This window comes from Cupressus sempervirens, chromosome 10 (assembly GCF_028749045.1).
Source record: "Cupressus sempervirens isolate cs-2001-9-10 chromosome 10, ASM2874904v1, whole genome shotgun sequence".
Lineage (NCBI taxonomy): Eukaryota > Viridiplantae > Streptophyta > Pinopsida > Cupressales > Cupressaceae > Cupressus > Cupressus sempervirens.
In genome coordinates this window covers 156207281-156223385 of record NC_143127.1, presented here as the reverse complement: position 1 = coordinate 156223385, position 16105 = coordinate 156207281, and positions in this window count along the sequence as shown.

Sequence of the window (16105 nt, the reverse complement as noted above, 5' to 3'; positions counted from 1 at the left end):
GTGCACTTCTTGGAAAACTAGAAAACAACAGGAAGAAAACTAAGCTACCTATGTACATGAAATCTTAGGCCTTATCAAAGACATGGTTTGAGATAGATCCCATTGACTAGGATAGGAAAAACTTCACCATCAGGCCTTCTTAATTGAAAAGCATTGGCCTGCTTGCAACTAAAAATCAGATAGGGACCACTCCATAGTGCATCGAATTTTGAGTGTCTTCCTGGCTTTTCCCTGTCTACATCCCATTTCAAAACCAAATCACCCTCCCTAAAGATTCTAACCCTAGCCTTCTTGTCAAATCTCCTTTTCACCTACTGCTAATGTGTTTCTAGGGTCTGCATGGCCTAACTTCTTTTCTCTTCCAGCTCCATCAGCTCTGCCATTCTTACTGTCATGGCATCATCTTCAATTAGCTTTAGTTGATGAGCTAGTTCTAGGAATGGGAATTCTAATGAAATTGAAAGCCTTACCTCTCTGCCATATACCAACATAAATGGTGAATTTCCTAATGACCTCTTAGGTGTTATTCTGTCAACCCACAGTGGAGTCCTCAACTTTTGATGCCAACACCTCTGGTTATCTTCTATAGTTCTTTTCGTAATCCTAATTGGGTTTTTGTTGGATGACTTAGCCAGACCATTGCCTTGAGGATAGTAGTTTAAGGATGTGCTCAAGTAGATATTATGGTCAACTGCCCATGCACAAATTTGAGCTCCTACAAAAGATTTTGCATTATCTGAGATAATGGTGGAAGAGGCACCAAACCTGGTCACAATTCTATCAAGGAACTCAACAACTAAAGATTTTGTGGCATCCTTCAATGCAATTACCTCTGTCCATCTAGTGAAGTAATCTATAGCAACTAAAATCCATTCGTGACCAAAATTGGAAGAAGGATTGATAGGGCCTATGAAATCCAATCCCCATTGAGCAAAAGGCTGGTCCACCTGAATGGGATTAAGAGGAAGAGTTGCAATATTTTTCTTACCAAGAAAGAAGGCACATTTTTCACACTTCCTCACATACCTATGACAATCATAGAACAGGGATGGCCAGTAGTAACCAGCCCTGATGATCTTTTTTGTAGTTGTCCTTGCTAAGAAGTGACCACCATCAGGACCATCATGAAGCTCTTTGATCATTCTTTTAGCTTGGTCCATGTCAATGTATCTTAATAGGGCTCCATTAAAATCTTTCTCGAAAAGGATACCATCGACTATGACATAAGGAATTGACTGTAATCTATATTGTTTCCCTTTAGTTCTATCTAATCCTTGAGGATATCCATTTCCTAACAAGAAATTCTTAATATCATCCATCCAATTCCTTGGATCATCATTTCTTGTCTCTTGTTGTTCTGTTAGTATCATAGCGACTTCCTCATCCAGTTCCTGGTATAATATCATATGTTTACATAATCCCTTCCCTCTTACTAGCTTGGTGATCTGGATGTCAACATCATATTCCATTACTTTAGTAATCCAACCAGCTCTCTTCTCACTAATATCTTTGCTCAAAAGGAAATCCTTCACACTGTCATGGGGTACTAACAAATGAATTTTATTATGAGATATGAGGTGTCTAAATTTATTTAAAGCTTTGATGACTACAAGGGCTTGCTTTTCTACATAGTTGTATTTGTCTTCATACTCTTTAAGCCCTTCACTAAAGAAGGCTATGGGTTTCTCTTCGTCTTTATCATTTGCTTGAGTCAAGACAATGGAAATTCTTGACTCACCACCTAGGGTATAAAGGATGAAATCCTTTTCAAAATTTGGATTAATGAGAGTGGGGGTTGAGGCTATGGCTACATTGATCTCTTCAAAACTTTCCTTCCCTTCCTTGGTCCATGCAAAGACCATACTTTTCTTGAGCATAGCTATAAGGGGTCTTACCATGGTAGCAAGATTAGGGATAAATCTTCTCACAAAATTTATCCTACCAAGGAAAATTTGCAACCCTTTCTTATGTTTAGGAAGAGGGAGAGAAAGTATTTCCTTTTTTCTTTCTAGATCAATGGTTAAACCATCCTCAGACACAATGTGTCCTAATAATTTTCCTTGATTGGTAGCAAAGACACACTTGCTTAGGTTAAGGGATATCCCAAAATCTCTACACCTTGAGAACACTTGTCTCAAATGATCAAAATGATCTTCTACACTCTTTGAATACACTGTGATATCATCAAGGTAAACTAATACAAACTTTTCAATCATGTTTTTGAAGGTCATCTCCATTGCCTTTTGAAATGTAGCACCTATATTGGTTAGCCCAAATGACATCTTACAATAAGCATAGGTACCCCATTTGGTAGTGAATGCAGTTTTGTACCTATCAGACTCTTTGACCAGTACTTGGTTGTAGCCAAAAAATCCATCAAGAAATGAAAACCTCTTTGAGCCACTGACCTTGGACAAAATTTACTCCATGGAAGGGAGAGGATGGTGATCTTTAAGGGAAGCTTGGTTAAGGTCCCTAAAGTCCACAAATAATCTAATTTCTCCATTATTCTTCCTAACATGGACAAGGTTTTCTACCAATGATGAGTGCTTGATGGGGGAAATTATATTGGCCTCAATCAATTTGGATAGCTCTTTTCTAATTAAGGGTTCAATTTTCAGATTCATCAACCTCTATTTTTGTCTTACTAGTTTGACATTATCAATTAAATCTATGGTATGCTAAAACAACCTTGGGTCAAAACCCTTTAAATCATCATACATCTAGGAAAATATATCATTAAATTCTTGACATAGATGAATAAAACTTTCTTGCTCAATCTTAGAACATACCTTCCCCATGTTTAAGGATTTTCCTTTAGCAACTGTGGCTAGGGTGTGATCATCTTCATTAGTAGCTAAGTTCATGACTCTACCTCTTTCTTGGTCATTAGGATTGAAAACACTCTCTAAAGTAATGAGACCCTTAGGAAATTTGTTGGAATTGAGATTAATGATTTGATCACCATACTGATCCTGCAGTCTTGATTGGTTTCTATCTGAAAACTCTACTTCATTATGCAAGAAGCTTAAAATTTGTTCATCAAGTTCAAACACTTGCCAATGGATGTTGTTGTCAGGGATGGCAGGCCTTACTACCATTTTGATTTGTTGCTTCTTCTTCTCCTCAAGATTCCCTGGCACATCATGAGATGCATCTATTGTTGCAAGTCTATCAACATGTCTATTTTCTTTTCTAGGGATGCTTTGAAGATTAAATGCATTGAAACCTTCAAGAAAATCCCATACCCTATGTTTATAAGATTTGAGCAAGCCATTCTTGGTGATATTCTGATTTCTCACTTGATTAACCACCAACTCACTATCTGCATATACACTTAAGGCTTGAATTCCTCTTTTTTGAGCAAGTAGGAGACCCTGAATCAAGGATTCACACTCGGCCACATTATTAATGCAACTGAACTAGAGCCTAAAGGAGAAGTAGTACCTTACTTATGCAGTAGAAATCAACATCACACCAGCCGCTGATCCATTCTTATTTCTTGAGCCATCAAAGTGCATGCTCCATATCCCACTCACATCTTCTTTAGTCTCCACAAGATTGGGAACTAGAGCATCCTTCTCTAATATACAATATGTAATGAGGCATGTCTCAAGGGTTTTTGGCATAGGATCAAATTGATATGCATTAGCCCATTCATCTAAGAGAGAATTAGGTATCTTTGCTAGGGAAGTAGTGGGCTCATTCATTATGTCACTCTCATCCATTTCTAGGATAGTGCAATTCATGTTGATGAGATTAGGGGTGTAGCGTTTAGTATGATGGAGGGCTAGAGGCTCTACTCTAATTGAAGCTTTGATCCCATATCTTGTCCTAAAAGACATCTATGACCAATTAGAAGATATGTAACCACCTATTAAGGTAGTGAAGTCTCTTGACAGACAGATGGAAAAATGTGGCTTGACTTTAGCAACGGATATATCTTGAGTTATAGTATAACTAGGACATGCATGTAGGGCCATTTCCACATTCCTAAGGATGCCTATAGTCTTGACAGTACTACCATCCAACTATAATACATCCCTAACAATGGGCTCATATTTCATTTCTAAAGCATCATCAACACACCTAGGCATCACTGAACTACTAGCCCCTGAATCAATCGTGCAATTGTGGACTAGTTTATCCCCTATAATTAGAGAAACATAAAATGGAGGGGGTCTAACATTTTTACTTGTTTCTTCCTCCCTTGATGGTTGTACTAGGCTTGTGGCACTTTCCATGCTGGGTGGCTGATTCTTTGGTTCAATACTTTCCAATTCTTGTTGCAGCAACCTCCTTTGCATGGGTATAGTAGCAACAACATCCCACATGGAAATATTCACATTTGTCTTCTTCATCTATTATACCACATTGAATGGCATAGTAGGTGCTTTGGTAGAAACCTCGGGAGCTGCATTGGTAGGAGGTTGAGATGGAACAACTTGAGGATCACTTACATCTTTTCTACCATTATTTTTCCTTTTCCACTAAAGAGTATATGATTGATCATTTACTGCTTGTTTATGAGGTATTACATTTGAAGTTGAGGCCTGATTGGGAAGAGCAGGGGTAACATCTTCAATAGCTCTTCTTTTGCTCCTAGTGTTGTGAGCAATGGAATCTTGGTTTACATTACAATGCTCCTCCACCTGATGATTTATGAAGGAGCAATCACCTTGTCCTTGCATATATGAGGCATCTTTAAATTGGTCCTCCTTGTATGATTGTCCTACTACAAGCTCTTGGATGGTCAAGGCCAAATAGGATTCAACCTTCTAACACATGCAATGGGCATAGGAGTAGTTACAGGAGGGACAAAAATCCTCATCTTGGACCATGTTGTTTTGAGGAACTATGGCCCTACTTTGGTTTACATTTGAGGTTGAAGCATGGCTATTCTTCCTATTTTGATCAAAATAATTGTTCCCATAATTATGATTTGGAGGCCTACCACTGTTTAGAGTTTGATGTTGCAATTGATGAGCCTTACTACCTTGAGCTTGATGTCTCTCTGAAGTCACCACATTGTTGCTCACTTTATGCATCATAGAGAAGCTATCCTCCAGCTTCTTCTCTTGGCCCTACAACCTTTTATCTATGTTCCCTGTGTTCAACATCATAGATTGCATCATTTCCTTGATTTCATCTATTCCATTTGAAGATGTGGAAGCTTGAGGGACCAGAGCAAGGGATTGTGATGTGGAAGTTGTGGGAAGAGGAGTCATTGCTAGTTGGTGGTTTGGAACATCAGGGAAAAAAGGCATAGGAGGCCTTGGAGCTATCTTACCTCCTTGTACTAGGGTGTTTTCTGACTTTATTTCTATGTCATAAGCATTAGGCAAGGTATATCCTCCCATAGTTTGGACTATAGTGGCAATGTCACTATAAAAGCTCTGAGGTAATGCAAGAAGGCATTGCCAGGGGTAGGTTTTACTGAAGTAGGTATTCTATCCCATGTCTTTTGAAATCTATAGTTGAAATCAGTCATACATTCATGGGGGGCTCTTTTTATAGTAGTCGACTATTCTAAAAGTGACAAATGGTCACTTTTTTCCTCAAAGTGTTTGCATAGTCCTACTCTTAATCCATCCCAATTTGTTATAAAACCATGAGCCAAACCTCTATACCACTGTAATGCTTTTCCTTTCAAGGATGAGGCTAGAATTCTAACTACAACATCATCCTTTATAAGAACATGGATATTGTAGACATTTGCAACTTCTTGAATGTGTTTTTAGGGAGAGATAGAAGTCTCGCCAGTAAATTCTAGTACACTTTTGAGTGCAACTATTAGTATGTCATGTCTTTGGGCCAATAAAAGAGGACTCCCACCATTAAAGGTGGAAAAAGTGTGGGCTCTAGGTTGTGCCATAGAGACAAGTGACCTATTGATATGTGTTGATGGCAATCTAGGCTGAGATCCAATAGCAGGAGGAGTAGAGATGGATCTTGTAGGTGTATTTGTTTCTATTGCACTCCTAACTAGTGATAAAGATACTCTAATCTTCCTTCTTCTAGGATTTGAAAATGAAATCTCTTGGTACTGAAATTTGCCTCTAGAAGATGCCCTTGTTTCAGCTTTGGGCATGAATTATTGCAACATTAGTTTGGAACCAGATGTATTTGAAGCTCAAAGTCATAAAGTACTTGAAGAATGAACCTCTTTAAGGCTTGAACACCGAAGCTAGTACTATCTCCTCAGTATTAATCTTGAAATCTTTCTTTTGACACCAGTAGACTTGAAATTTTTTGAATATTGTCCCACCTGGCATGCCAAAAATTGTTGTCACAAAGGTTCGTACCCTTGTCCAAAGTTTTTACCTAAGGACAACCTTGTGAAACATGGAAACAACCTCCAAGCTATGGGACTTGAACTATGAGGTTGAATCTTCAGAGGAGGCTAGCTTCCTTTACTATCAAGGTGCACCTAACTGCTCTTGGAGAGGAAAAGGGAGAAGGAATGCATGAAAAGAAAATCTACCTACTCTAACCTAAGGGAGTGATGCACCAAAATAGAGTGTTCGAACCAATCTCTACCCATACATGCACTATTGAACCATCATGACACCAAGAGATATACACATTCAGAGTTTTTTTAATCTAACAATCACATGCAGATCAGAAAACCCAAATGAATGACACAAGGAAAGAGAGGGTTCACTTATATATCATTCATAGGCCAAAAGAGATATAGTCATGCAAGATTGTAGATCTCTATAATACACCAATGAGAGGCAAATAGTTCTTGCACTTTACATCAATGATTGAAGGAGATAAGGCAGAATGTCATATAGTTTAGAGGCAAAAGGGAATTTACACATGAAATTGTAGAACAATATCGAAGAAGTCATAGAAGAGTCGACCAGTTCAAAATCTACAAAAAATGCCTTTATAGCTTAGGCATAACTAAGATGTTCTCTAACTGAAGTTACTCCACAACCACTGTCATTAAGTTTTGATAAAGATTTGGAGAAAATTAGATATTTTGTTGAAACAGGGCCCTGATAGAACGATGCCATTAAACCATTCTAATCAAGTAGATGGATAAATTGGGGTGGTGGAGTGTTCTCCTTCATTCACTGAGTTTAGTTGATTAGTTTGATTTTCCATCAATGCCAAAGAGGGAGATTGTTGAAAAATAGATTGATACTAGTATGATAAATGTGTTTCAATCATTGTTTTGTCATTGATGTCAAACCTACTATTTTGCTAGTAAGATAACTACTTATATAATTTAAGTACTATCACTTATTTGATTGATGAAGAGGATTTGATCAAATGATGTAACAATAGCACCTAGAGGATAGGTTGAGTTATGATATGAAAACAAGTACAAGAATCAGCCAAGAGAGTGATATGATAGTGCATTGATAATCTACTTAAGGTTGCAAAGGTTGGTTACTCTAAGCAAGTTTAGAAGAACAAGTTAAACAAAATGTGTCTACCAAGCTTGACCAAATAGACAGTAGGTGTCAAGAAAAGTTAGTGAAAGCTAAGAAAAAAATTAGTTGGAGCTAAGTAAAAGTCTATTTTAGTGTATACTAAGAAAAATAGAGGATGCTAAGTAAATTTTAGTTGATGTCAAGCACCAGTAAACTTTAGCTCGTGCCGAGTGATTTTTTAGAGGATGTTGAGTAACATAGTTTGTGCCAAGCATTAGAAGCAAGTTAATGTCAAGTGTCAACATTATTAGAAAGATTGTGAATTTGATTGATCTAAGCTAACAAGTTTGTTTTCTTGGATTGTAAAAGCCAAGTAGAATGGAGGACTGAAACAAAGATCTATAATCTTCAAATGGAGTTGTAATTTGTTATCAGATTAATCCTTACCATTACTTTCTCATAATTGTATCAATCTAGAGTAAATTCTTTGGATTAAGATTGACCTAACAGTCATTTGTAAATCTATTAACTAAGTGACATTCCAAGTGAATGATCTAAAGTCCTCTAACAAGCCTTACTCCTAAAAGAGTGATTGAAATCCTTTAATTGGTCAATTTTAATCGTGTGTATTGTAACCTTTAACAAGGTTGGCCTTTCACAGGGCATCACTTCAGAAGAGTGAGAAATAGTAGCATGTTATTGGTGGCTTTTCCCAAATTGGGTTTTCATGTAAATCATTGTGTCAAGTGTGTTGTAAAATCTGTTATGTTTCATGTTTACATTTTTGCAAATTTATTTGATAGTAACCTACAATTTTTTAAGTGATTACATAATATTATGGATGCATGCATGATGATAAATGTTTTATGGGTTCACTAAGCTAAGAAAATTTTTATTTACACATCTAGACCTTGGATAACTAATTCCCCCCTTCTCAATTATTCTAAAGAATTTCAACAATTTTTATTAGAGTCATTTGCTTAAGAGGACTAGTTTGAAGGTACTAGAAGTACAAAGATCAAGAAGTCAAAAAGAGAAGTACCCAAGCTTAATAGAGATAACTTTCCTACATGTAAAAGTCTAATGAATCTGCACCTTGGATGACTTAGAGATCATGCACAATCTACCATTACTACTGAGCATGTTGATCCTATTAGAGCCCTAACTACTAAGGATCTGGAAAAAGAAAAGAAAAAACACAACTAGGCAATGTTGGAGATTGCCTCTACCATAAGCTATGTTGAGTTTGATGATATCAAAAATCTTGACAGTGCAAAGAAAATGTGGGATTCTTTACACACTAGCTTGGATAACTGATTTCGCCCCCCGCCTGCTCTCAATTATTCTAAAGAATTCTAACAATTTTTATTAGAGTCATCTACTTAAGAGGACTAGTTTGAAGGTACGATAAGTACAAAGATCAAGGTGTCAAAAAGAGAAGTACCCAAGCTTAATAGAGATAACTTTCCTGCATGGAAAATTCTAATGAATTTGCACCTTGGACGACTTGGAGATCATGCACAATCTACCATTACTACTGAGCATGTTGATCCTATTGGAGCCCTAACTGCTAAGGATCTAGGGAAAAAAAGAAAAAAAACAACTAGGCAATGTTGGAGATTGCCTCTGCCATAAGCTATGTTGAGTTTGATGATATCAAAAGTCTTGATAGTGTAAAGAAAATGTGGGATTCTTTATACACCATCTATGGAAGAGATAAGAATGTTCTAAGAGCCAAATCTAAGAGTCTCGGAGGTAAGTTTGATGATATGAGAATGCAAGAAGGTGAAAATATTGCTCAAGGATAAAAGATGTTGTTAATGCAATAAGAGGATCTATTGGTACAATAGATGATGATATTGTACTAAGAAAAGTTTTAAGAACACTTCTACCTATATATGTTATTAGAGTTTCTGCAATACAAGAACTGAGCTGTATACCAGGGAATGTTTTGACTCTTGAAGGTCTTGTAGGTAGACTCACTTCTTTTGAGCTATCTAAATTTTCTAATTACAAACCTAAAAAATACTTATTCTGCCTTCAAAGCTAAGCTGTCATTGAAATAACCTAGTGTGAAGAAGAAAAAGACAAAATATGTGTCCAGTGATAGTGATATAGATGAGGAAGATGTAGATCAATTTGAAGAACTATTGGTAAGGAGATTTCACAAAGGTAAAGGCAAGTTTAGAGGTACTAGATGTCTAGAGAAGAAGAAATACAGAGGTGGTGACAAGTACAAAAGTAGAAAAGATGAAGAGAGCAAAGATTACAAAGACAAAGGCAAGAAGTCTTGATATATTACTAAAGAGGAAACAAGAGATGAATCTAAAGAACATGATGATGAAGTGGTGTATGTTGCAATGAAGAAAAAATCTAATGAAGATGAGGCAACTACACTTTGGTCTTGTGAGAACAAGAATGATAGATAGATCATTGACAGTGGATGTTTACATCACATGACTGGAGATAAAAGTAAGTTCATTACCTTGAATTGTTATGATGGAAATAGTGTAAGATTTGGTAATGATGCATCATGTTTGATAAAAGGAAAATGTTCTATCAAACTCACAGAAAAGATTTTATGTGACAATGCTTATTATGTTGAAGGACTTAACTATAATCTATTGAGTGTGTCACAACTAAATAATTTAGGATGTAAGGTTGAGTTTGAAAACAAGATTGCTAAGGTATATGATACTGATGGAAAACTAATTAGAAAGGGTGATCAAACTAGGGTAATCTACTCTACCTTGATATAGAGGATGTTGCTTGTCTAGTTGTAAAATTTGATGATGTGTGGCTATGGAACAAGAGGTTATGTCATGTTAATTTTGATAAATTAGTTAGTATCAGTAACATGAGAAAATTTAGAGGTTTTCCTAAGTTGAAGAAGCTTGATAATATAATGTACAAACAATGTCAGTTAGGAAAAATGATAAAGTCAAGTTTTAAGAGTAAAACTCATACCTCTAAAGGAATAATAGAGATTGTTCATATTGACTTGTGTGGACCAATTGAAGCACAAAGCTATAAAGGACCTCTAAATGAATACTAGCCATTAATGTCTTACAATAAATGGGTATAGACTAGTTTTGAAAATAGACCATTGATTCAAAGTAGATCAGACAATCTCACTTGAACTTTGTTGTTGAGTCACTATTCAACCTGCTAATGTGGTCATCAAACCAATTACATTTTGACACATCACCTCTTTGTATTCTTGTTGTACTTGATCATAACACCTTGGATATTTGGCACTCTCTCACTTTGTCACTTTGGTTAAAAACCTTTCTTGTTACCTTTGTAAGGTTGCAATGTCTGACAGTCTATCAAGCATTGCATACCAAAGAAACTTTGTTTTTATTTCATATCATTGGGCCCATAGGGGACACATGTCACATGATCATGTTGTCACATTCCTTAAAGTTCTTGCATCTTGTGATAGCAACAATATGACAACCATACATTAGCTCATAATCTAATAATTATAAGAACTTTCTCATTGCAATGATGCAGCAATTGTCAATCTTGTCAAGATCAATGGTGTATAAAGCATCACCTTGAGATGAGGCCCACCAGGACACGTGTCCTCTTCTCGCATTGCCACATTTCTTAAAGTCTAAGTATCTCTTCATAGTGACTATGTGATATTTGTTGATTTTCAACTTGATCAATGGTGGGGCTAAAAACCAAAGCCTTCTTACCCTAAGCTATAAAAAAATCACATCATGACACCTAATATCCTAATGATACCATTCCTTTTGAAACTCACAAATCTTCTGACCCCACTATATCCACGAGTCCTCTTCTCACTATGTCCCATTTCTTAAACCTAGCACAACTTCATAGAGAAAAAATATGATGGTGTTATATTTGCACAAATTTCATTCATCAAATTTCACATTTACACTTTTTGCATCTAATTTACCATTCCTGAAATAATTGAGAATACAAAACTTGCTTCCAAACACCTTAAAATATTTTACTTTGGGTGAGTATCCATACCATAGTTCAAAAGGTGTTGAATGAGTACCTTTCTTGACTTGCACATGGTTCAAGGTATAGATAGTTGTACTTACATCTCCAATATTTCAAAGCAAAATTCTTCTCCATCATGAGTGTCCTAGCAAAATCCATTACAAACATATTCATGCTTTTAGCAATTCCATTTTCTGGAGGGGTCCTAGGTGCAGATGTTTGTCTTTTGATTCCTCTTTCATTACAAAACATCATAAAATCATTTAATGTAAATTCTCCTCCTCTATCAGATCTCAAATATTTCAGGCTTTTACCTATTTCCTTCTCAATGCTTGTTGAGTACCACTTAAACATTTGGAAAGCATAAGATTTTATTTCAAAAACATAATTGTCATCATCTAGAATAATCATCAAAAAATAGAATAATGTATTTATCACCTTTTTAGCTTTGCACATCAATTGGTACAAGTCAGTATGAACAATCTCCAAAATTCCTTTAGAGGTGTGATTCTTACTCTTAAAACTAGACTTTATCATTTTTCCTAACTGACATTGTTTGCAAATTATATTGTCAAGTTTCTTCAACTTAGGAAAATCTTTGACTCTTCTCATGTTATTGATATTAACCAAGTTATCAAAATTAACATGACATAACCTCTTGTGCCATAACCACACATCATCAAATTCTACAACTAGACAAGTAGCATCATTTGTATCAAGGTAGTATAGATTACCTCTAGTTTGATCACCTTTTCCAATTAGTTTTGAATCAATATCATATATCTTAGCTATCTTGTTCTCAAACACAACCTTGTAACCTAAACTATTCAGTTGTGACACACTCAACATATCATAGTTAAGTCCTTCAACATAATAAGAATTGTCACATAAAATATTTTTTGTGAGTTTGATAGATCCTTTTCCTTTTATTAGACAGGGTGCATCATGACCAAACCTTACACTATTTCCATGATAATAATTCAAGGTAATGAGCTTACTTTTATCTCCAATCATGTGATGTGAACACTCACTATCAATGATCAATCTTTCATTCTTGTTCAAACAAGACACTAGTACAATTGTTTCATCCTCATCAGAATCATCCTTCATTGCAACATACACCACTTCATCATCTTGATCATAAGATCCATCTTTGGTTTCCTCTTCTGTAATGTAGCAAGACTTCTTGCCTTTTTCTTTGTAATCTTTGTTGTCCTGATCTCTTCTAATTTCATATTTGTCTCCACCTCTATTACTCTTTTTTTCTGGACATCTAGTAGAAATATGACGAACCTCATTGCAATTAAAACACATGATAGGTAACTTAACTTTGAATTTGCCTTTACCTCTATGAAATCTCCTTGCTAGTAGTGCTTCAAGTTGTTCTACATCCTTCTCATCTATATCACTATGACTAGTGTAGACACTTAAAATTGTCCAAAACCCATTTCCTAACCAATTAGATAAATATTCATTATTTATTTAATTCCCCTACCTTAATTAAATAAATTTTACATTTATTTAATTATGTTTGCCTTACCTTTATTTAAATAAACTAAAGTTTATTTAAATCTTAACCTATTCCCTTTGCATCTAACCCCTTTCACTTTAATTAAGTATGTCATTTACTTAATTAATTCCCTCCTAATCTCACTAGGAATTAAATATTGCATTTAATCCTATTTGAGCACATGGCTCCTACTTTTAACCCTCACCTAACCTCACTAGCCTACCTAACCCATCTTGCTAAACCTACCCACTTCCTAATCATGCTTTCTTTTCCTAATCATCCTAGCTAATCACCTCTTAATCCTAAGTGTGTTCTCACACATGTGTGAGAGATGTTCACACTTCCCTCATCCCTCATTTCTTGCATGTCTCTTTCACACTTGTCCTCTTGCATGAGAGTCAAGGTGTCTCACACATGTATGAGAAGCCATCCTTCTCACACCTCTTGCACACTTGTCCTCTTGCATGAGAATCAAGTTGTCTCACACATGTGTGAGAAGCCATGCTTCTCACACCTCATTGATCATGTCACCATCAGAGGTTGCTCACACATGTGTGATCATATTGCCCCCTTTGAATGGTCAAAACCCTAATCCATGTGGAGTCTACTTGTCCTCCACCTCATGGACACCTCATTGATCTTGAGAGATCCTAGCCATCCATCTTGCATTCAATCTTCGCCATCTGTTGCATCCATTTTCCTATAAAAGGAGAGCCCTCTCCTCATTTTCTATGAAGCACTATCTACCTTATTGTTATGTTGCTGGACTTGTGAGCAACCAGATCCTACAACAATGAAATCATCTACACTTGATGATTTCATGAGGTTTGCATAGTGCTACTTTGATGTTCATGTTATACTTTTTACATGTTTATCTTTCATATTTTGAGGTTTTGCATTATAATGTAGGAATGTGCATTAGTTGCTTGATGTTTATTCCTTAGTTACATTTTTATGCAACACAACTAGAAACATATTTTACATTTTTATTCTTATTATTATTAGGTTCCTTTAATGATAGCTTAGCTTTGAAAGTAGATTCAACATTGTCAAATTTGAAGTTTTCAAAATTAGATAACTCAAAAGTAGTGAGCCTACCTACCAGACCTTCAAGAGTTGGATTAGAACCTGGTATTCAAATTAGAACCTGGTATACATCTCAGTTCTTGTATTGAAAAAACTCTAATAACATAGATGGGAATAAGTGTTCTCATAACTTGGCTTAATATAGTATCATCATCTATCTTACTAGTAGATCCTCTTATAGAATTAACAAAATCTTTTATTCTAGAGCAATATTGAGCAACATTCTAACCTTCTTGCATCCTCGTATCATCGAACTTACCTCTAAGACTTTCAAATTTAGCTCTCAAAACATTTGCATCTCCTTCATAGATGGTGTGAAGAGAATCCCACATCTTATTCGCACTATCACAACCCTTTATGTCATTGAACTTAGCATAACTTAGGGTAGAGGCAATCTCTAACATTGCCTGATTATGTTCTTTCTTCTTTTTAGATCTTCAACAGTTAGGGTTCCAACAAGATCAACATGCTCAATGGTGATGGTAGATTATGTATGCTCTCCAAGACCTCCTAAGTGTAGCTTCATTAGACTCTGTCATGCAAGGAACTTGTCCTTTTTAAGCTTGGGTACCTCTCTTTTTGACATCTTGATATTTTGCTTCTAGTACCTTCAAACTAGTCCTCTTAAGAAGATGGCTCTGATACCAGTTGTTGGAATTCTTTAGAATAACTGAGAGGGGAGTGAATTAGTTATCCAAGGTCTAGATGTACAAATAAAAAATTTCACATCTTAGTGAACCCATATCCATAAAACATATTCATGCATGCATCCATTAGATCAAACAATCACTTAAACTTGTAGATTATTATCCTAAGTCAAAACAACTTTGTAGAAATGTAAACATGAAACATAATAGATTCAATAACACATTTGACATAAGGATTTTATGTGGAAACCCAATTTGAGAAAAACCACTAGTAACATGCTACTCATTCTCACTCTTTTAAAGTGATGCCCTGTGAAAGGGCAACCCAGTTAAATGTTATAATGCGCACTATTAAATGTGACTTGGTTAGAGTATTTCAATCACCCTATTAGGAGTGAACCTTGTTAGAGGACTTTAGATCATTCACTTGGAATGTCACCTAGTTGAAGGATTTACAAATGACTATTAGGTAAACCTTAATCCAAAGGATTTACCCTAGACTAGTACAATGATTAGAAAGTAACAGAAAGGCTTGATTTGATAACAAATTAAAATTCACTTGAAAATTATATATCTCTACTTCAAACCTCCATTCTACTTGTCTTTTAAACACTTACCTCTGATAGCTTGTTCACCCTTTAAGCATTCATACTCTTAAGCCTTCTTTATTTGCCTTCCAATAGAATTTTCTTCTATTCAGTCACTAAATAAAGCAATACCTTAGACCTCTTTCCTAACTTAAGTTCTTGAAAATTGACCAAACTTTCTTCTAATCAGCCATCTCTATAAATAGAAAGATCTTTTTTGTTCAACCTCTGTCATCCATTTTAGGGTTAGGTAGGATTAGGTAGAATTCAATGAATCTACCCATCTTTTCATTTGAATCCCTTCTTGAAACTTCTTCTTTAATCCTCTTTGAATTTTCCTCAAAATGGTATACCATGAATTTTGTGCCACCAACTCATCATAGTTATCTTCCACATGCTTCACAAAATTCAAGAAAACAAAATAGTCGGCTCAGATTTGTCAAATCTATGATTTAACATGAATATTAGCACTTGCCATTGATATGATGTCACTCCACTTCTAAACTATTGTTCCGCTCATCTTCAACTAGATCACTCAACAAACACTAAAGTTTACAAGTGCTTGACATCAACTAAACTTTACTCATCTTATACTAAGTTCACTCAACATACACTGAACTTTTACTTTGCTCGGCTCCAACTAATTTTCTACTCAGCTAGCACTAAATTTTCTCAACACCTATTGTCTACTCAATCAAGCTTGGTAGACTCAATTCTTCTTACTTTTTCTTCTAGACTTAGTTAGTGTATCCAAACTTTGTAGCCTTAAGTAGATAATCAATGCACTATAACATCATTTTCTTAACTGATCTTTGTACTCCTTTTTCTTACCATAACTCAACCTTTCCTCTAGGTGCTTTTGTTATCTCATTTGATCAAAATCTTCTCATGAATCAAATAAATGATAGTACT